This window comes from Acomys minous (genome assembly GCF_964271855.1).
Source record: "Acomys minous genome assembly, chromosome: 8".
In the NCBI taxonomy this organism is placed as follows: Eukaryota; Metazoa; Chordata; class Mammalia; order Rodentia; family Muridae; genus Acomys; species Acomys minous.
In genome coordinates, this window is record NC_140489.1 from 48,026,700 (window position 1) to 48,049,599 (window position 22,900).

The following is a 22,900-nucleotide window of genomic DNA, read 5'->3' on the forward strand; positions in this document are numbered from 1 at the left end:
ATATATATATAAATTTTTTTTATTTTGGTTTCCGAGACAGGGTTTCTCTGTGTAGCCTTGGATGTCCTAGACTTGCTTTGTAGGCCAGGCTGGTTTTGAACTCAGAGAGATTTACTTGCCTTTGCCTCCCCAAGTGCTAGGATTACAAAAGATGCACTTTCTAATACTTAGATTAGTGGTTCTTCTTCTGGGTGTTGCTAATAAAACAACAACTCTTTGTATAGTGATTCCTATATATAAAGAACTATTTTAAATACATTATATTAACTGATTAAATTATCACAGTGATCTTTGTAGGATCATTATTACTATTATTATCCCCATTTATAATTGAGGAAACTGAGGCACATTCACATTGATTGTCCATGATCAAACATGTAAGAAATGGTACTGGTTGGAACTGAGTTCAACCAAGGTATTCTGGTCCAGAATGATATTTAAATCATGACATTGTTCCTTGGATCAAGTTATATACATAACATGACTGATCTAGTACTTTCAGTGAGGGCTCAATTGCTGTGAAGGGAGGGGAAACTGGGTACTAAGACAAAAATTATTTTAGATTTATGGACAAAGTACAGTTGTTCACATGGTATAAAAGCAGATGCATAGTAAATCTGTTGTTCTTAAGCCTAGTGAGGGAGAGAAGTGATTGGAAAAAAAAGTCTAAAATGGCTCCTTGTAAGGGCGATAAGGAAAACAACATGAGCAGGTTGAATAAAGTTAACATAGAGCAAAGTGAGGCCCACACAAGTGTCTTAGGAATTCTTTTCTCTTCCCACGCTGTTTGGTGTGAGAGGTGCCTTCTGAAGAGTTTCAGTCTGAGTTTGGTGCCTCTGGGCTGAGACTGAGGGCAGATGCAGCTCTTCGACCCTGACTGGAGCAGGAGGCAAGACTGAGAGCATTGAGTTGCTGCCACTCAGATGCCGCTCTGAGTGCACGAGCCAGCTAAGTTATTTGAAAAAAAATTATGCCAGATTTCAATGTCACAATCAGTCTTCTATTCAAGAATAGATGAATATTCAAACCTAACAAATACATGTGATAAATAAGTCCTGTTTTAAGTGTTACATATCTCTTGGGTCCCAGGAATAAATGTGAAACAAGTACAGCCTTACCAACTATGGGAAAAACACGCTGGACAAATTCCTATGGATGCCTGGAGAAGAAATCATTCTATTTATATATGATGCCTGGCTTTCTGTTTACCTACATATAAAATTCATCTTTAAAAGAAATAAATAATACTGAGGTAGCACAATAAGATATCTCTAACTTTTTCCTCTGTTCATAGTAATACTGTTTATTTACTTTTTGTACATGTATGTTCATGTGTGTGTGCTCATGTGGGTGTATGTACATGTGTGTGCATGTGACTGTAGATGCCAGAAATGGATGTCAGGTGTCTTCCTCAATCATGTTTCACTGTATGTTTTTTTTTTGAGACATGGCCTCTCACTGAACCTGGAGCCAGTTTTGGCTAGCTGGTTGACCAATGAACTCCTGGGATCTTCCTGCTTTTGTTTCCCCCTCCCCAATCCAGCACTGGGGTTACAAGTGAGCACCTCTATTTTTGGCTTTTATCTAGGTGTTGAGAAGACATTGATGTCATTCATGGAAGACATTTTGTTGACATTGATGACCCCAGCATTGTACTGTCACTGTTTTGATTTTATTCCATAGGTAGAATACTTACTCCATTTTTGCATGTCCAAACATATTGATTCTCAGAATGTTCTGGATGATCCTTTTGTAATTTGGAAACATTATAACCCACAATGACAAACTTCGTCAGGGTGTTTTAAGTGAGAAAAGACAGCAGCGATGTTCTTTGTGGGTAGCAGGTCTATTACTTTACCCTTCTTTTGATTCTGTTAATGAACCTCTTGAGCCATATGTAGTTCTTCACAGGAGCCCCTGGGAGCTCACGAGGAATCTCAGCTAGGGAGCTGAAGGCAATTATTTCCCGGTAAATAGCTTTCTTACAATGTCGTCAGAGGCCTCTTCAGTCTCTTTCCCACTCTGCTCCCCCTCTTTTGTAGAGAGAAGCCTTCATTTAGAGTCAAGGGGACACAGATCCTCTTTCCTTGTCCCCTGAAGAGCTGAGGACCAGAAGAAACTCAAGAGAGGCAGAGGTTTTGCACAAAGTGCAACCTAGGTGAAGGCCACCATGATGGATACAATCATCTTCTTCCCATGATCTGGGTAGACACCCGGCCAAGTTGCAAACAGAAGAAAAAAACAAAACAAAACAAAAAATCAACTTTCCTGGCTTGTCATCATCACCATCCCTGGTTGCCTGCTTTAGTCTTAATGTCTCTGGTACAACACTCTCCAGGATCACGTCCTCCTCCCCTTCCCTGGTTTGTTGCTTCTGGGGGAGAGGGAAGAAAAGAAGTCACTGTCTCCTTCCATGAAACCTCTCCTCTTTTAGATCTCATACTCTGTGTGGGAATCTCAGACAAGAGCTAGACAAACTATCACTTAGACTGAGGAAGGTTTCTTGGTCTGTGTGTCCTTCTGGGTGTTTTGGGCATAGTAGGCAAATTCTGGTGGCTTTCTGTTAGTCTGTTAGTTGGTCAGGGGAACTAAAATGCTTAATATGGATGCCCTTAGATTGGTTCTCTCTTAGTAGGAGACAAGACTTAAAAAAAAAAAAATCAACTCCCACCCTCCTTATATGGCAGGATGCACTATAAGGTCTCTAACACAAGAAACATAATTGGAAACAAAGTTGCCAGCTCTTGAAGCTTGCAACCCAATACACTTCTGGCATCCCAGAAGGCTGTTCCCAAAAACAACTAAATGAGGAAGGACACGAAGGTGGGATCATTCCGGGAGACACGGGACTTCACTGATGCAGGACTTTGGCTCAGAGATACGCTGGAGGTCTGTTGAGTGCACAGCTGCCCTGTAGTACACTTGGCCAGGCTTCTGGCGCCCTTTCACCTGGAGTCAGATCTTCACCAGGAGTGGTACTAGCTGTACCCACAGTTGTTCTCTATCTGTGGTCAGCCGGACTAGACTCTGTGGGGTTCCAAGGCCTCAGCAAAAGGAGCATTCTCTCTAAAAGACAGTAACTAGATGAGCACGTAGGATGTTGCTAACCGGAAAGCACGGGGAATAGGATCGTATGTTCCTTGGGTCCCAGATGCTAACCGAGAAGCTTTCTGCTGTCCGTGTGGTCATGTGATCATGATAAATCAGCAGCCTGCGAATGTCTCACTGCCTCATCTAACGTCCCTATAACGGTGGGAGTTGGGGACCTGGGAACCTGAGGTTTAATCTCTTTCATCTTCAGGTTCCCAGGGACATATTGTCCTGCTCCCTAAGTGTCACAAACCTGAGAAGTGGCTAACCCAAGGTTCAAAGCCAGGCTGTCCAACGGCCCCAGAGCTCTGCTTCTGCTTCTTGTCAAAAGTGCTAGCGCACCACTCCCTCGAAACGCAGCGACAGTAGGATTCAAAGCAAAGGGGTCTCTCATCCATTTGTTGTTCCTTCCTTCCTTCCTTCCTTCCTTCCTCCCTCCCTTCTTTCCAACCTCCCTTCTTTCCTCCCCACCTCTTTCTAGTTTGTTTTCTTTTTTTAAAAGAAATTAATTTATTCTCTCATACATTACATCCCAATACCACAGTTTCCCTCATTCCTCTCCTTCCAGCCCCTCCCCTTCTTCCCCCTCTCCCCTCCCCATCCACTCCTCCTTTGTTTCCCTTCATAAAGGGCAGGCCTCCCAGGGAGATGAACCAAGCATGGCATATCAAGTTGCAATAAGATTAGGCACCTCCCTCATAAGTAAGCCTGGACAAAGCAACCCAGTTGGAGGACAAGGGTTCCCAAAGCAGGCAAAAACATCAGAAACAGCCCTCGCTTCCTCTGTTAGGTATCCCACAAAACACTAAGGTATACAATTATAACATATACACAGGTTATATGGGCCTACATTAGACTCATGCAGGTTCCTGGATAGTCAGTTCAGTCTCTGTGGAGGCCCCTATGGACCCAGGCTTGATGATTCTGTGGGTTTTCTTGTGGTGTCCTTGGCTCCTACAATCCTTCCTCCCCTTCTTCTGCAGGTTTTACTGAGTTCTGCCTAATGTTTGCCTGTGGGTCTTTGCACCTGTTCCATCAGTTGCTGGATGGAGCCTCTCTGGTGGTGATTATGCCAGGCTCCTGTCTATGAGTATAGCAGAGTACCATTAGGAATCATGTCTTTACTTTTTTTTTAATCTTTGGTGTTGGAATGGGCAATTGTCCAGATGCAGAGATGCCCAATTCAGTGTCCAGGCATGGTACTCAAGCTGGAACCAAAGCTCTCATGTCTTTGCCAATTGGACAATTTGCCTCATGGACTGGTGACCTTGAGGGAAGTTCTGCTTGGGTCCTACATGTGTTGGCAGAGGAAAGAAGGGTATCAGCTTATGGAGTGTTTCAGAGAAAAGTGCAGGGGAGCAGGGAGGGTGATACTCTCAGGCTGCCTTAAAAGAGAAACATCCAAAGGGTAGGACGAAGGAGAAAGCTGTCAGCTCAGTGCCTGAGAGTAGGATCCGTAGGATGGTCTGTGCCACCTCCAGGTGCGGGCGTTCTGTTGGAAGTTGTATTCCCGTCCTATTCAGTCTTAGATTAGTCTGTAGTGTTCCGATGAGCATTTGGAGTAGGCAGGCACCAGGAACATTTATTTTGTGCCCTGTTAGTGAAAAATTTAGTCTTGTGCTGCCGCTAAAATTAGGTGGTAGTTTAATTCCAATAGTTTGTTTCTTTGCTTATTTGAAAATGTAGCTGGGCACAGTGGCTCACTCCTGTAATCCCAGTAGTCAGGGAGGCAGAGCAGGAGAATTTCTGTGAGTTCAAGGCCAACCTGGTCTACAAATTGAGTCCAGGACAGCCAGGGCTACACAGAGAAACCCTGTCTTGAAAAGACAACCAACCAACCAACCACAACAATACCCCCTGCCTCCACCCCCCCCTCCCAAAAAAGAAAAGAAAATGTTGTTTTTGGCTTAGTCTCACTTAGCAGGCACCACTCAGGTCAAGTGTGAAGGTGGCACAGCTGTGATGATGGCATGGTTTGATGTGGAATGACAAAAGTTTTTGCAAAATGATGAAAAAAGTGGAGTAAGGAGAACCCATCTTGCTAAGTGGGCTTAGTTGTGAGTCTGAATGAAAGTCCTGTTTTCCAGACTTTTCTGTGGGTCCATGAATTCTATTGAAGACAAAACATGAACAGGCTCTATGTTTGTATACACAGGGTCAAGTGCATGCATCTTGCACAGGGCAGATGCCAAATACAGGCTTTTTGTTTTTGTTTTTGTAATGGTGAATTTGTGAGCTATCTATTGTTGTGTAGCAATTGCCCCCATTTGGCTTGTTGGAACTTACAGAGTTTCTGTGGTCTGGGAATTGAGGGGAGGTTTACTGGTTGGTATTGTCCCAGGAGTTTTCCTCATGTCACACTGGCCACAATTGTTACCTTCTGAAGGTCCAAATGGAGCAGGAAGATCTAATCATATGGCATCTCACCCACGCCCAGGAAGTTTACAAAGTTGGGAGAAGATGTTATTTCTTTGTCATGAGGACACTGTCTATTAGTCAGGGTGGACTTCCTTAGAAATGGGTGGCTGCTTTCCCCAGAGAGAGTAAGGCAAGAGAGTAAGATGATGCTATCAGAGTGTGTTCTGATAGCATGTGTGGGTCATGTCCCATCATTTCTGCCCCATGGTATCTGTTTGCAAGACAGCATTGTCATGGTTAATTGTCACTGTCACCTTGATGGGGATTGGAATCACCTAAGGGAGTTAGTTACCTCTGGGCACACCTGTAGGTGTTTCCAGAAAGGTTTAACTGGGAAGAGCAGACCCACCCTGAATGTGGGCTGCACCTGGCCAGGAGCTGGGGGTCCCTGACTAACTAAAAAAAAAAAAAAAAGAGAGAGAAAAGGAGGAATCCAGCTGCATGCTAGCACTCATCTCTCTCTGCTTCCTGATTGTGAACACAATGTGACCAGCTGCCTGTGACTCCTGTTGTCACAGATACAGTTGCACTCTCCAGCCTTTGTTACGTATTTTGTCACAGCCGTGAGAAAAGTAACTGCCTCAACCTGCATGACTTTGGGATTACCCTGCCTGGGGTGACAAAGGAATGAGGAAAGGAAAAACACACAGACACAGGCACAGAAAAGCTGGGGTCATGTGGGCCATGTTCTCTGATGGAGACCAGCAGCAGCTCCAAACCCCAGCACATCTGAACCAAGGAGGCGGGCTTACTGATATAGCTTAGCAAGGAGGCCAGTTAGCTGGTCTCTGTTGGGGGTTCTCTCTAGGGGAGCAGTCTCAGGTTTGTCAAGATCAGGGAGGAGAAAGCTGTGGTGAGGACTTTCTGCATACAGTGTCAACATCTGCACACTGGCTAAGGGGAGGGAAGGGGAAGGAAAGGAAGGGAGGGGAGGGAAAGGGAGCAGAGGGAAGGGAGGAGGGGGAAGGGAGGAGGGGGAAAGGAGGAGGGGGAAGGGAGGAGGGGGAAGGGAGGAGAAGGTTTTGCTATTCCCTCAGGTCTGAGGCACTGGCTATGCTCATGTCAACATTATACATTCACTCAGGGCTTTGTTGGCTCCCATAACAGTCATTAAATATAGTTATATACCCCAGGGAGAGGAATTGAGCTGTAACAGAGATAAGCATATCAGATAATTTGTGGACATGCTTGAAAACAACCGCAGTGGATGTTAATTGTGTGAAAGAAATAATTTGAAATAAATTCTTTACAAAAGCAACTGCTTTCACTTGAGGGTGAAGGTAACTCTGAGATTGATCTGGAAAGAATGCTACAGTGACAGGATAAATCTATAGGAGGAAGGAGGGAAATGATCTTTCCATGGAAATAGATTGGAAGAATAATTTCCTTCTAAAGAATTTGTGTTTGTAATGGACACAGCAATTATCTATATTTATAAGCTACAATGTAGAGCTTAAATGCACGTGGATAGATAGATAGATACAGTGATCAGATCAGGTGCTTTGCCTATCACCTACACATTATTATATTAAAATATTGTCAACCATATAAGCTACCTTTAGCTGTGTTTTCCACGAGGGAAGGGATATGCTAGTCCTATGGGATCACTTTTGTGTGGGCGTTAATATCAATGATGAGGGCTCAGCCCTTTATGATTTCCCCAAAGACCTCACGTTGTAAGACCATCAGGGTTAGGACTTTGACATGGAATTTGAGGATGAACAATTCGGACCATGGAACCCCACTCTTGGATTCCAGCCTCTATCCATGACTGTCTTTCTTTCATGCAAAATGCCCTTGGCCCTCTGTACTCATGGTCTCCATATTTATAGACTCAATAAACGACAGAATGAAAGTGTAGGTAGCCTTTCAGTGCTGCATAGGTCCCAAACACATTGCTGACTTTGCCTCCTGTCATCATTTTCCTGAGTAATACAATATAACGACAACTTACATACTACATAAATTATATTAGGTATTGTAAGTTATGTTGATATGACTTAAAGTATATAAGAGAATATGATGTGTAGGTTATATGCAAATACTATGATGCTATTTTATATAAAGGGATTGAGTATTTGAATACTTTTATCTGTGGAGGTTCAAAGCCAGTCTCTCAAGTATACTGACAGACATTCTGCCAGTTCCAACATGCCTCAAAATCTTAGTTTATTCCAGCATCAACTTTAAAGTCTGTGTCATCTAAACATCCTCTAAGTCAGAGATGAGTGAGACCAGAGATACTGTCACACAGTGAATTTTATTCTGAGTTGAATGGTAAAGACAAGTTTGAGGTGCTTCCTCCATCTCCCCCCTCAAGGAGGTTTATTTGGGGGAAAGGGGAGGGCAGAGGAATTAGGGTCTGGAGAAGGGGTAGAGGATGATTGAACACGTGGTCAGGCAGACACACAGACAGGGACAGAGGCATGAAGGCAGAGAAAGAAGGAGACAAAGACACACACACACACACACACACACACACACACACACACACACACACAGAGAGAGAGAGGCTTCATTTGTATAGATATTTGGGGACGAATTCTTGGTCTGTTTGCTCTCCCCTTTTCCTAATCTAAATAATTTACTTTTCTTGGCTTGCTTCAAACTTTGTTTTTGTTTTAAATGTCTGTTCTTGAGCAGGCAAGATGGCTCAGTGGATTAAGGTACTTGCTGCTAAGCTTGACAAGCTGAGTTGAATTGTTGGAGGCCAGACAGTGGGTGTACATTATGGGATGCTCCCCATGTGCACGCAAAATAAGTAAACAAACATACTTTTATAGAATCTTTGCTTTTGCTATGGAAGGATGGTCTGGCGTTAGGACACAAACGTGACTGATGACATGAGCTGTGGGGAGCTGGGCAGCCTATGGCTAGTAGACTCGACCCCTATTTCTTTGGTATGTGGATCACCTTCCAGTTTTGGTAAAAAAAAAATATATATATTCATGTATTTCTAAAATGCTCTCTTAGAGAATGGCAACTCTTAGAAAGGAAAACATTTAATTGGGGCTGGCTTACAGTGCAGAGGTTTAGTCCATCGTCATGGCGTCATGCAGGCAGACATGGTGCTGGAGAAGGAGCTGAGAGTTCTACATCTTGATCCACAGGTAGCAGCAGGAGACTTCGCACCACACTAGGTGTAGCTTGAGCATAAGAGATCTCAAAGCCCGCCCACGCAGTGACGCACTTCCTTCAACAAGGCCACACCTCCTAGCAGAGCGTTTAAACACGTGAGTCTGTGCAAACCATTCCTATTCAAACCGCCTACAAATCCGGCGTTGATCAAAGGCTAATTCTGAATTTTGGGAATGTGAGAGTGTTCTTTCAGCTATTTAGGACACTGTTTTCAGCTCTAAGGAGAGTTCTGACAGTGCTTAGGTTTAGAACACTTGGCATCCTGGGAAAAATTCTCTTAGCACATTTCATGGCTAAGCAGCAGACCATTAAATAAACATACAGTTGTTACATATTTATTTACTTGCGCATGTAAGTGCATGGACACAAGTGCTACAGTGTAGGTGAGAGGAAAGTCTGTGAGAGTCAGGTCTCTCCTTCTGTCACGTGGATCCCAGGGACTGCACTCAGGCCACTAGGCTTAGGGACAAATGCCTTTATCCACAGCCATCTTGAGGGCCCCAGAGTTTTTCTCTTTCTTTTTCTTTTTCTTTTCTATTTATTGTGGCAATGGGTTTCTAGTCGGGAGATGGTTCTCAGAAAAGGTTGAGAGTAAAGGAATCAGTGTGTGTGAAAGCAAGTGTAAATGAAGGGCCCTTGCTACGGCAAAACCACTCACAGCTGGCAGAGAGTTTTCAGTGAAGCAGCTTTCATTGAGAGAATTGGAAAGAAGAGATTCCCCCCCTCTCCCCGCCCCAAATAGGAGTGTGGTAGTCATCCTGTATCTCCCCTAGGTCTCTTTTCTCATTTTGGGGAGAAAACAGGCTCAGCTGTGTGAGAGTGCCACACATCTTCTGGCTGTTTGATGTGTCTTGGATTGAGCTGTATGGCTTATAATTAATTAGTAACAGCCCGACGTTACCCCAGGCTGGCCATGCATTTCCAGGGGTTCCTGGAGCATTCAGGCCTTACCCTACCATGGCCTTTTCCTGGGAGGAGTTTCACATTGTCTCAATGAGCTGGTAAATAATTTGTAGTGGTCCTGAGTATGTACAAGCCTATTACAAAGTCAGTTTTCACATCTTGGGGTGGGGGTGGGGCGGGAGCGAGGCATCTAAGGAAGAGCAAGCACGGACACCACACTGAAAAACCTCAAGCCAGCAGGAGTCCCCTTATGGGGTTTCCTTTGCTGATGTCACCAGGACCCGGAGTAATTATTTCACATATCAATATGCTCCTAGATTTGCTTGCTTTCAGAGGTGTGCCTCCCAGGCTTGCCAGGCTGTGACCCATAGAACAGCAATAATGACTTGTGTTGGGACAGAATGCAGAGCTAAATGCAAGGCTAGTCTTAGGTTTTTAAGTAGACGCCCCCATTGCATAATTAGACTAATCAAGATAGAGATTTAAAAGGCTTACCCAGAACTTGAAAGAAGAGCTGCTGACGGCATAAAACAGAACCTAGGCCGTTTTAATGCAAAGGAATCTGAGGTTCACTTTTTAATTTTTTTTCCCTAAGGCAAAGCACCTGTGAACTTGAATGGATGGGGGGGGGGGATTTGAGGGTTTTTATGTTTATGATAATGCTTGCCACTCTGACTTCAGGCTGAGCTGAAGTCTTCTGGCTCCCTTTTCGCTCTAATCTCCAGTCTTGTGCTCGGTTCGCGTTGATTTGCATGTATGAATAAGTAACACCTACTGACGGGCAGGGCTCAGGAGACGCAATTTGGTTGACGGCTTTTCCTACCGCAGCGCCCTGTCAGCATCTCGCATTGATTTGGAGTGTAATCAATGCTCCTAGTTACTGCTGTGCCTGCTCCTCCAGGGCTCTGATTTGCCTCCTCCAGCTCCGGTCTCTGGCATTGGCGTTGCTGTGGATTGCTTGGAAAAGCTCGACTTCACCCTGCCCAGATACTGGAGGGAGCAGTTGGGGGGCTATTAATATGTTCCAGAGGGAAATAGCTCACACTGTTTTTTTTAATCGAATAATTTCTTGCCTGCTTTATAATTTATCATATCCTTTGTTTGAAATATTACAGTTCTCCAGCTAGGAATTACAGTACCCTTTGAAAACACCAGCTTGCTATTAGGAGAGCCATGATATGAGTTTCTAATCAAAATTCACTGCATGGGCTCTGCTTTTCAATAGGGGATATTTTAAAACCTGGGAGAGTGGGGCCAGCGGTACACATCACCGGAAGCGGCAAATCCCCGATATTATGCAGAAGTCCATGGGTGGAATATATATATTTTTTTCCTCCTGAGAAAGCAGCTCCTCTTCCAAAGCAAGACCCCCGACTCCCGTAGCCTCTAATGACCGGAGAGTCTGGCGTTCTGTATTAGCTTTCTATGGGGGATTCATTTAAGCAAGGACTATCTCTCTGAGAAGGCTTGGGGATCTGCATCCCAGATGCTTTCTTCTTCTTCATCCTTTCCAACTGCATAAAAGGATGCTTTGCTAGAAGGTTCTCCACAGTCCCAGGCAAGCTTCCTGTGAAGCTTAAGTACTTTTCCACCTCTGGACATAGCGGGAATATGGCTGGGTCATGATGGCTCTACGGGAGGCAGGGCAAATGGCCGAGTAACAGTTTCCCCCATTATCACAGCTTTTCATCTTTTACTCACCTCTTATTTTGCTTCTCACATAATGTTTTCAAAATAGCTGGAGGAGCATTGTTTGAAGTTGCAACAGCCACAGGATAATTCACAAAGTCCCTCTCCCCATCTCAGATGTTCAAGGTTGTGTTTATGTATTTTTAAACCTGCTCATAGTCATTTCACATGAGTGGCTCTGTCTATTAGCCCCCTCCTCCACCTCTGGTTGGCCCTCTATGTACGAGAACCTCTTTAAAGACATAAAAGGCTTCTATGCAGGCTTTCAGCTGTGAAATATTTTTGTGCGGGCTTGGGGTCCCTTTGTTGTAGGAACACTGAAAGCTTAATATTCCCTTAAAACAGGCCTTGGACTTAAAAAAAAAAAAAAAAAGGCTAGTTTGTCAATCTATTGATTGCCCCAGGCTAAGAAAGCTAATCCCTCAGCACTAGCACTGCATGTATTGAACAGGCTGATCCTTCGAGGTCAAACAACTCACATCACTAAAATAATATTACGGTTTGTTGCTGCCCTAGCCAAATAGCTTCGAAAATCCATCGTTGCTACGTAATGCCTCTGCCCTTTAATTTCTATTATCGTAGGAAGATGGAGGGAGGAGCAACGCAAAGCACAGAGAAATGTATTCAAAGTGATCTACAATGGTCTTAATAAAAATGCCCTTCCTTTACGAGCACCTGAATAGGCGTAGAAATATGACCAGGAGCGGTGATTTCAATCAAACCTTTACAGCTTTTCCCTTTCCAAGACATTGACTCACTGGCCAAGTTTATTTCTAGTCTAGAGGTTTTGGCCTCCCTCTTCACCTCAAGAAGATCCTTCCTCAGAGGCAGAGGAGTCTTCGAGTTGGAGGCTAGCCTGATCTACAGAGTGAGTTCCAGGATAGCCAGAGATACACAAACTCTGTCCGACCACACCTCCTCCTCCCCAAAAGAAGATTATTCCTTCTTTTTTCTTTCTTTTTTTTTTGTTGGCTATTTATCAGATTAAGTTGGTCTCCTTTTGTACAGCACCTAAAGTGATTTTGCTTATAAAAATCGGTGAACATTACTTAAAGTTTTTGGAAAGTGTTAAAAAAAATGGAATCAGTAGACTGAAAACCACCTTGTTCACATGATGCCACTGGGTGTTGGTGAGCCAGGGCCTGTGGCATAGGGTGTTTTCCCCAGCTTGCTTGCTGGGACTGGCCATCTTCAGACATCCTTACTGCCTTTCTGCTCAGAATGTTCCATCAGAATTCAACCAGGCAGCGTCTCTGAGAGACCTGTAACTTCGATCAATAAGAGATAGAAGGTAGGAATCTGAAAATGAGGCACAATATTGATGTGTAAAAATGTGATGTTTTCTCCTTAAAGCACTGTGTGCTTATGGGTAGACAGAGAAGGGGATAAGAAACCTCCTAAGGAAAGGAAGCATCTCCAGGGAGACTTGAAGATGTCATTAATGTCTGTGCCTGGCACTAGTGAAAGGGACAGGAAGAGAGCAGAAGGTACCTGGAGAAATAATGACAATAACAGAGAAAAGCAAAATCTGGACGTGGCTCCGAGTGACAGGGCTGTGTAGTTCAGGGTGACTTTCTGTTGACTTGACTTGCTTTCTTGTCTTTCTCTCCTAATGTAGCAGAGACTGCAGCTTGAGAAACTGAGCTGCGTTTATCCCTGGATTTATTGGTTCTGTCTCGGCAGGTAATTGGGTGACACTGCTTCTCCTTAAGCACTGAAGCTAATCTCTGATTTCAGAGTCTACCCTGGAGTGAGATGTCACAACAGCAAAGACATTTTTTTTTTTTTTGGTATGTTGCAAAGGTGTCTACCATACCTCAGAAAATATCATGCATCAGAAAAGAATGGCATAAATTCTGCCAGCTACCTGGAAACATTCTCACAGGCAGAGTGAGCGAGGTGTGCCAGCAGCTGCATCTACATCTGGACTTCCCTATCTGTTATTTGTTTTGTGTATGAATTAAATTTCATTAATTATTAGTGTTTGTGCCACAGAACATATGTGAAGGCCGGAAGGAGATTTTGTATGATAATTTTTCTCCTTCTACCTTTATGTGGGTTCTGGGGATTGAATTCAGGTCTCCAGGCTTACATGGCAAATGCCTTTACCCACCAGGCCATCTTCCCAGTTCTGGTTTGTGTATAATTTGTGTGTCAATTATGTATATAATGTACTTATTTATATTCATTATGCATAACTGTAAGATAATTTTTATTTATTTAACTTGTTAATTTTAGAAACTCAGTCTCCATAAAAGGTGACTTCTTTGTTAATTCTCAGCTCTTCTAGGGGCTGATTTTATGAGGACTGAAGACTGTCCTATTGAGAGAGAATGTGGAACAAGAAAGGAAGGGGGTAATTTTGAATAAAACCCATAGCTGACAGTTGCTGGGCTTTGCCACAGAGCATTTAAGAGAATGAGGGGACTTGAAGGTAGGTATATGGGTGTGTGTGTGTGTGTGTGTGTGTGTGTGTGTGTGTATGCACGCGCATGCGTGTATACTTGGAGGACAGAAGATAATCTCAGGTGTTGTACTGGCTGGCTATGTGTGTCAACTTGACACAAGTTAGAGTCACCAGGAAGAAGGAGTCTCAGTTGAAGAAACACCTCCATGGGATCCAGCTGTAAGGCATTTTCTCAATTAGTGATCGAAGGGGGAGGGACAAGCTATTGTGGGTGTGGCCATGCCTGGGCAGGTGGTCCTGGGTTCTATAAGAAAGCAAGCTGAGCAAGCCACGAGGAGCAAGCCAGTAAGCAGCACCCTTCCATGGCCTCTGCATCAGTTCTTGCTTCCAGGTTCCTACCTTGCTTGAGTTCCTGTCCTGGCTCCCTTCGGTGATGAACAGCGATGTGGAAGTGTAAGTTGAATAAACCCTTTCCTCCACAGTGTGCTTTTTGGGTCATGATGTGTTGTCTTGAACGGGAAAATTTTTAATTAGCATTAAAGCAACCAGAACAGCAGAGCTCTCTAACTCATAAGTGCAGGTCGACAGGTATGCTAGCCCAAAGTCCCAGATGACAAGTCACAAAGAATGCGGAGATAAGAGACAAAAGCCTATTGAGTGTTCCAGGGACCAGCTGGCCGTAAAAGATAGGGAGGATACACAAAGACAAATTCCTGAGAGAAACAGGTACCGGACATGGTCGAGTAATGAGCCAAGACCCCTCATCCGATCTTATGGTGTCTGCTTAATCCCCCCTTGAGGCCCGCACACAATGTTCCAGGTTTGAGTTTAACCAGATGTGTTGTTAGCTCAGATAAACATCTACCCTCGGGTTCCAAAAAAACCAGGAACCAAGGACTGTTCCCATGTGATTAGGTCTGAGCTTATCCGAGATCTGCCTACACAATTTGCTGATGTTCAAATGTTTGAAACAACCAATCGTGTGTGGCCGCGCCAAAACTTCCCACTCCCCCCCCGACCCTTGCCTATATAAACCCCTAACCCCTGGGCTTCTGGGTCGACCCCTCTGTCTCCTGCGTGAGATACGTGTCGACCCGGAGCTCCGCCAATAAACTGCCTCATGTGTTTACAGCAAGACGGTCGTTTGTGTGTCTTTGGGTGCGTGCCATCCCGAGGCTTGAGTGAGGGTCTCCCTTCGGGGATCTTTCAGTCTAAGCAACAGAAACCCTAACTAAGACACGTGTCATTTCTCAAAGACACACCTACCTTATTTTGAAGGACCGGGTCTTTCACTGGCTCGAAGCCTACCAGTAGTCTAGCTTAACTGGCTAGCAAGCTCCAAGGCTCTGTTTCTGTAGTTGTGGGATTACAATCCTGCACCACCATGCCTGGCTCTGGTGACTGAACGCAGGTGCTCATGCATGCAAGGCAAGAACTTTGCCCGAGTTATCTCTAGCTCATGTTTTTCTTACGTGGTTTCCTCTTTGAGTCAATGGGAACCTCAATGGATGTGAATGGTAAGGGTTGAGCCTCCATTACTTCTGCAAACAGAGGCCTGGGAAGGTGATGTGATTGAACAGAATTCATGGCAGGGGTGGAACAATTAATGGCTGTTACATGGTACGGGAGGGGTCTCCTTAAGCAAACGTCCTACATCAACGAAAGCAATAAGAACCATAGGGGAAATTATTCCTGGTCTTTTCCCAAAGTTGGTCACGACTTCTGATGCCAGAGACCAGCTGGCTGTGCTTATATCTCAGACCTGGCAACTGATACTTTCAAGTTGGCCACAGCTGTTACTCGTTGACTCTAAGTCCCAGATCCCTGCATAGAAAGCAGGTACTAAGTTTATATGCCTTAGGATTAGTGATAATGTACTTGAAGTGCCCGCCTCATCTGGTGGCTGTCATTATTATCTCTCTTGTTTAGGGTCCCTCTTGGCGGAGACAAGGGCTGTAATTTTGAGCTGTTCACCCATCCTTTCATAATTTATTGAGTGCATACCGTGAGTTGAGCACTGGGCCAGGCTCTGGGGATTTAAGAAGGCAGTGAGCTGGAAAGTAGGTAAGGCTGAAGGAGAGCTATTTCATGGAAGATGTGGTATCAGAATCCGAGAACTGGATTGGGTTGTGACTGTGATTTGGGATAAAAAATTGCCACTATAAAATTGGACCTTAGTGTTTGAGTGAGTATTACAGTTGAGCAGGCTTCAGCTACATTAAACCTTCTGTCATAAAGACAGTGGCAATGGCTTTCTGTGGGCAGAGCAGCAGAGCAGCTTCAATGGTTAAGTATTTATATAACCCTTACGTTTGCAGTGTATGCACTTTATCACTTACCAGATGTTTATGCTGAGACTGCTCCTTATGGAATCTGGGCTGTGCCCAGCAAAAGTCTACTCAGGAGGACCGTCCTGTGGAAGGGTTCAAATCAGTGGGAGGGTAGTGTGAGGGGAGCTGACACTCTGTCCTTGATTGTTTGAGCTGCATCTCTCCAGATTCTTCTCTGGGGTGAGTGTTATGGAGGGTCACCTAGTCCAGGGCCGGTGTAAACCCCCTGTCTTGGGAAGCTGGGCTGAGCAAACTTGCTTCTGGGGCATGCCCAGCTGTGCTTTATTCCTTGTCTTTCCTCTGTGCTCACTTCCCCAGGACTATCTTCATTGTGGGGGGCATGGCCTGGCGTGGCCAATAGGGCACATTGTGAGTCATGAGCAGAATGGAGACACTGCTGCTTATGATGCCATACAAGGATGCAGAGATTCAGTTAAAGATTGAGACTGCTTACTTTTCCTATGTAAGACTTCTATTTAATGTGCACAACTACTATTGTTTCAGCTAAGAAGAGGGTTGATTACATTCCCTTCATCCCACATTTGAAGCATCGGGTTTTTAAATCTGGACTATGGCTTTCTTGTCTAGAAGTAACTTCTTTCTACTTGATTACATGTGAATTATAATTATTGCTTGCCACATGTCTGCTTTCAAGCCTGTACTCAACTCTGGCAAGTCTAACCCTCTCAAACCAAGGAATAGTTTCTGAGAGGTTTTCAGGTTGCGAGATTAAAAAGAACAAAACATTTCATCTGCCCTTCCCCCTCCCCCAAACTGAACGCAGAACTTTGTGAGATGTGATGAACAGTGAAGACAGCAATACAATTTATTTATTTATTTATTTAGTTTGTGTGCTATACATATGTGAGCATGTGTGTGCACACAGGTGTGCTTAGCCAGTGAGTGTGCGTGTAGAGGCCAAAAGTCAATTTCAGGGTATTTTCCTATATCACTTTCCATCATCTTCTTATTTTTTGAGATGGGAGTCTCTCACCAAACCCATAACTTCCTGTTTTGGCTAAGCTGGCTGTCCAGCAAGACCCTAGGATCTCCCTGTTCTACCTAGAGCCCAGACCTAGGGTTCTACGCATGTGCCGTCTGGCCTGGATTTTACATGAGCAATGGACTCTGAACTTGAGTCCTCATGGTTGTACAACAGATACTTTGCCAACTGAACCATCTCCACAGCCCACAAACTTATTTTTTTTATTCAGTATTTACTGGATAATTGTCACACCATAGACACAGACCTATCTGTGTCCTTACAAATTGCCTCCTGGGAGGCTTCCATATTTTAGCTGCTGCCCAGCATAGTTTTTGAGTTTTCTCTCCCTCCCCCTCAGTCCCATTCATGCTGATTTCAGTTAGGCTGACACACTCTTTCCCCTTAGTCTTCCCAGTGCTGGGAACACAGGCAGGCACCACCATGTCCTAAAGAGGAGATAAACATGTTTTTCTGCTGCTCCCAAGTGTGGGATGGGGAACAGACTAGTGAGAGAGCAGTATGTTTATCTCCTTAGAAGTTGAACCACTTCGTGGGGGAGCTTGGATGTTGCCAGGTGAAAAACATCCTAGTAGAGACTCTGAGAGGAGATATATAAATATGAGTCCAAAACAGGGGAGGGAAGGAGAGAGATAGATAGATAGATAGATAGATAGATAGATAGATAGATAGAGACAGAGAGAGGGAGAAAGGGAGGGAGGGAGGGGGAGAGAGAGGGAGAGAGAGAGAGAGAGAGAGAGAGAGAGAGAGAGAGAGAGAGAGAGAGAGAAATAGGCTTGGCCGTTCATCCCTGCATGTGGAGAGACACTCCTAGAGAGAACTGCTCCAGGGAAGGCTTCAAGGCTTTGGGCTCCAGCTGAGACTGTGGGCCTGAGCAGCTGTTCCAGGTTCCAGCAGCAACCTTGGTTGAACTGCGGGTTTGCTGAGATCCTGCTGACTAAGCCGGGAAAAATCGTTCCTCAGAACTGATATCCTTAAGGTTTCATTATTGTGTTCTTTAATACCTTTTCCTATTGTTTGTGTTAGTTGGGTTGTAAGTGAGGTGCGCTCTGTTAGTGAGTCCATAATAAAGTATAGTTGTTAAGAAAGTTGAGCCAACAATGTTCAGCTTGGGAGCCTTTTTTTGAATGTTAACAGTCTTTAGTCTTTGATGTTACGTTTGGCCTTTGGGAATGTCTAAAGTCACTTGGCGTCAAGTTGTAGAGTTCTACTTTGTAAGGCATATATAAAGAAATGCACGGACTAAACATCTCTGTGTGATTGACATGCTCTGATGGCAGCTCTGAGGCATTCTCCACAGTGGAAGAATGACTGCTCATGTGCACCCTTTGAGGTGATTATACTGAAGAGGAAGTCCCCAGAAGGCCTGATTTTTGGCACTCACACAGGTTACATCTGCAGACTTGGCTGATGAGCGCATTAAACCATCTTAAAAGATTGCTTTTAAAAATCATCATCTTAGCTGGGCAAGCTGTTGCAGGAATGTAATCTGAGCACTCAGGAAGAGGAGGGAGGAGGATCAGGAGTTCAAGGTCACCATCAGGTACGTCCAATGGAAGGCTAGCCTAGGCTCCATGGAACCTGTCCCAAAGAACAACAAAACAACCACCGCCACCTCTGAAGAGAGACCTCTGTTCCAGCAGCTGTTTAGGTAGATTCTTTGCGAGATGTCCCGTCTATCAAGACCACCGGAATCGCTAGGCACTGAGTTTCCTTTTGACTTTTTGTTCACATTACTTACAACTTTTTCATTATGTAAATATAGAAAAATGGTCTTGTGCATGCTTCCTGCCCTCCTTCCATTTCATATTTACGAGATAGAGAGAATGTTAGAAAGGAAGTGCTGAATGAGTGAGCATTAATAGACTCACATATCAACCTACGCAAGAAATGGATTTTTATGAAAATTGAAGTTACATGCTTTGAAGCACAGTACATTGAGGATAATGAAGCTTAACGCAAAGTTTGAGTTCAGAAATATATGAAATAAGAACACAGTAATACACAGTAGTACAGAAGTGAAAGGGATATTATGTCAAAGTCCAGGAGAGTTTTACTTTTTCCTTAAGGTAAAGCCTATACATCATAGCACCTTGGGGAAGGCTGTGGTTGTCATGCAGAGGTGTACCAGAGCTTTCCCATACAGAAACTTCTCGAGTAGGTTGATAATCAGGTAGATTGTGAGAGCAACCTATTACAGGAGCATTACTGTCATGGAAAACAGCAAATGCTGCAGAAAGATTTGGCTTTTTATTTTTTTCCTTTTCCCAAGACAAGATTTCTTTGTGTAGCTTTGGCTGTGTCCCAGGCTAGATTTGAACTCACAGAGGTTCACCTACCTCTGCCTCCAGAGTGCTGGAATTAAAGGTGTGTATTGCGACCACCTGGCTAGATTTGCCCTTTTCTGAGGGTTGGTGGTTAACCATCGCTGGAACACTAGTCATCGTATGTTTGCTTAGGCTTCCTTGCCTTTCCTCTCTGTTTCAAGCAGTTTCGATTGACACTGCCTCTATGATATATGTACTTTTCAGTTATGCTCCATTATTCTACCTAGAACGTTGGAACATTTAATGGGAAGTAAGAGTTTGACTTGGTCAGCCAAGGGTCAAATCGATTACTTCCTGCATTGTCCCAGATATCACACTGTTTCTGTGCAGTTGTGTCCAAGATTCTGAGATTCTATAGAGGTTTTATGTTCAACAGAGAAGAGTATACTGCTTCCTTCCACTGAAGGAAGTTATGAGGATTCAGAAGGTCAAAGAGAAGACTGGCAGTAAATTTATGATGCCGGTTTGCATCAATGGGTATCAAGAAGCTCCGTTATTTGGTCTTTATACCTCAGATATAGTGAAACTATGAAATTATGTTGTAATAAGAATTATATAATAAGAGGTGGAGAGATGGCGCAGAGATTAAGAACACCTGCTGCTTTTCCAGAGGGCCTGAGTTTAGTTCCCAGGACCCATGTGGGTGTGGTGGCTTACAAGTACCTGTAACACCAGTTCTACATGACCCAAACTTCCCTCTGTTTTCTGTGAGCACCCATACACAAAGCTGGCATTCATACACACAGACACACATATAAATAAAAAAGAATTATTTAAAAGTAGATGAGACATATTTTATTTATTTCTATTTATTTCTTTTTAATTTAATCTCTTTATAGCCTGATCCCAGCTCCCTCCCTCCTCTCTTCCCAGTCCTGCCCTCACACCCCTCCCCCCTCTCCCTCTCCTTTTTCTCAGAGAAGGTGAGGCCCCCAAGGGGATATCAACCCACCCAGGTACCTCATGTTACTACAGGACTAAGTACATCCTCTTCTACTGGGGCCTGACAAGACAGCCCAGCTAGGGGGAATGGGATTCAGTGTGAGGCCACAGAGTCAGAGATAGGCCATACTCCCATTGGTTTTTTTTTTAACTTTTTTTCCCCCTCCTTTATTAATTTATTCTTGTTACATCTCAATGGTTATCCCATCCCTTGAATCCTCCCATTCTTCCCTCCCTCCCAATTTCCCCTTATTCCCCTCCCCTATGACTGTTCCTGAGGGGGATTACCTCCCCCTCTATATGCTCATAGGGTATCAAGTCTCTTCTTGGTAACTTGCTGTCCTTCCTCTGATTGCCACCAGGTCTCCCCGTCCAGGGGACATGGTCAAAGGTGAGGCACCAGAGTATGTGAGAAAGTCATATCCCACTCTCCACTCTACTGTGGGGAGTGTTCTGTCCATTGGCTAGATCTGGGTAGGGGCTTAAGGTTTACCGCCTGTATTGTCCTTGGCTGGTGCCTTAGTTTGAGCGGGACCCCTGGGCCCAAATCTGCCTATCATAATGTTCTACTTGTAGGCTTCTAGGACCCTCTGGGTCCTTCTACTTTGCCTTTCTCCCATGATTCTCTCATCTAGAGTCCCACTAGAATGTCCTCTCCTCTGTCTCAGTTTCCTGGTAAGTGAAGGCTTTCGTGGGACATGCCCCTTGGGCTAATATGCAGATATAAGTGCATACTCCCATTGTTAGGAGACCCACATGATGACCAAGCTGCACATCAGCTACATACATGTAGGGGGCCTAGGTCCAGTTCATGCATGCTCTTTGGTTGGTGGTTCAGTCTCTGTGAGCCTCCATGGGGGGCGGGCAGGATAGTTGATGCTGTAGGTCTTCTTGTGAAGTTCTTTACCCCTCAGGCTCCCTCTATCCTTCCTTCCACTCTTCCACAGCACTTCCTTAGCTCAGCCTAATCTGTGGCTGTGGGTGTCTGCATTTGTTTCCATCAGCTGCTAGATGAAGTCTCTCAGAAGAAAGTTATGCTAAGCTCTTGTCTGTAAGCATAGCAGAGTGCCATTAATAGTGACAGGAGTTGGTTCTTTCCTATGGGGTTGGTCTCAAGTTGGACCAGTTACGCTAAACTCCTGCCTGTAAGCAGAACAGAGTACCATTAATACTGACAGGGGTTGGTTCTTTCCTATGGGGTGGGTCTCAAGTTGGGCTAGTCATTGGTTTGCCATTACCTCAATCTCTGCTCCATCCTTACCCCTACACTTCTTGTAGGCAACAAATTTTACGTCTAAGATCTTATTTATGGGTGGTGTCCCCCTCCCTCTACTAGAAGTGCCACCAGGCTACAGGAGGTGGCCGGCCACTTCAGGCTTTGAGATCGTCTCACTATATATCCTTGGCTGGTCTGAAACTTGTTATGTAGACCAGGCTGGACTCAAGCTCAAGATAACCCACCTGCTTCTGCTTCCCCAGTGCTGAGACTGAAGGTGTGTGCCACCACGCCCAACTGATTAGAGATATTTAATATATGGATTCTATATTAGCAGGAAAATGCTAAAATCTCCTGTTGGTGGAAAAAGTTCTTTAGTGGTACCCTTGCTGTAGGCAGTCTGCTTACTTATCTGAATAGCATCACTGTTGCTGAAAATGCATCTGGACTCCCCTTTGGAGCTGACTTCAGAATCACTTTAAAAACCGAAGAAGAAAACTCATCTAGTTGCTTTGGAGTTTCAGCTCAACGTAGCTCATTGTGAACATGGTGTTACCTAGTGACAACATTACTTTACCCACAGACTTGGCTTTAAATGGGTTGGGGGCATTTTCAGAGGTTAAAACTATTATTTCTTTTCAGAATATGAAAGTTTATTACTGTGTTTGCATTGTCAAAATTTATGACCTTGATCTTTCCTTCTTGCCTTTGTACAAGGCCAAAAGAGATGCATTGGCTACTTTAACACTGGGCTCCAGGAGCATCGCCTACAGCGTGACCTTTTTGAGCAAATCCAGCAACTAGAACATCATTGTTTTCCTCAATGAAGTTCAAGCAGCCATCACTGGGCGCGAGCGCTGTGAGCTTCTTGCCGTTCTTGATGAGCTGCACCCTCGCACACTACGGAGAGCAGAATCTGGCTGCTTGGCTTCAACCCCTACTTTTTCCAGCACAGTTCCCTTGGCATGCAAGGCACCTCCAAAAGTATTGGCCTTCAGGGATGTGCCCAAGTGGGTTTTTTCTTCTATTGTTTATAATGCCACTTCTGGTCACGTTGGTGGCTGCGGAGCTTTCTGGCAGTACAGAGATCATGGCACTTGCCCATCTTGCTGGTGCCATGGGCCAGAGAGAAAGAGGAAAGCGATGCTATTAAAACTATTCTTAAAAGGCAGATATTTGCTATTACCAAGGATGGTTTTACAAATGAGCCTGTGGTTGGGTTGGAGAGATGGTTGAGTGGGTGAGTGCTCTCCTTACAAGCGTGACCTGTGTTTGATTCCCCAGAACCCATGTTAAAAATATTGGAGATGCTGGTGCTTGCTTGTAATTATAGCACTGGAGATGTGGGGACGAGTAGAGCCCCAAGGCTAAGCTAGCCTATTGGGTGAGCTCCAAATCACCCAGAGACCCCATCTCTAAGAAAACATGAGGGGTGGG

At 44.5% G+C, this 22,900-nt stretch overlaps 1 pseudogene across 1 annotated transcript; it reads right to left on the reverse strand.

Annotated features, from left to right (window-relative positions):
- Positions 1-22,115: 22,115 nt before the first annotated feature.
- LOC311603465 (small ribosomal subunit protein uS12-like) lies at positions 22,116-22,568 on the reverse strand (annotated as a pseudogene). The gene has a single exon. The product of its transcript is annotated as a small ribosomal subunit protein uS12-like (transcript).
- Positions 22,569-22,900: the final 332 nt, after the last annotated feature.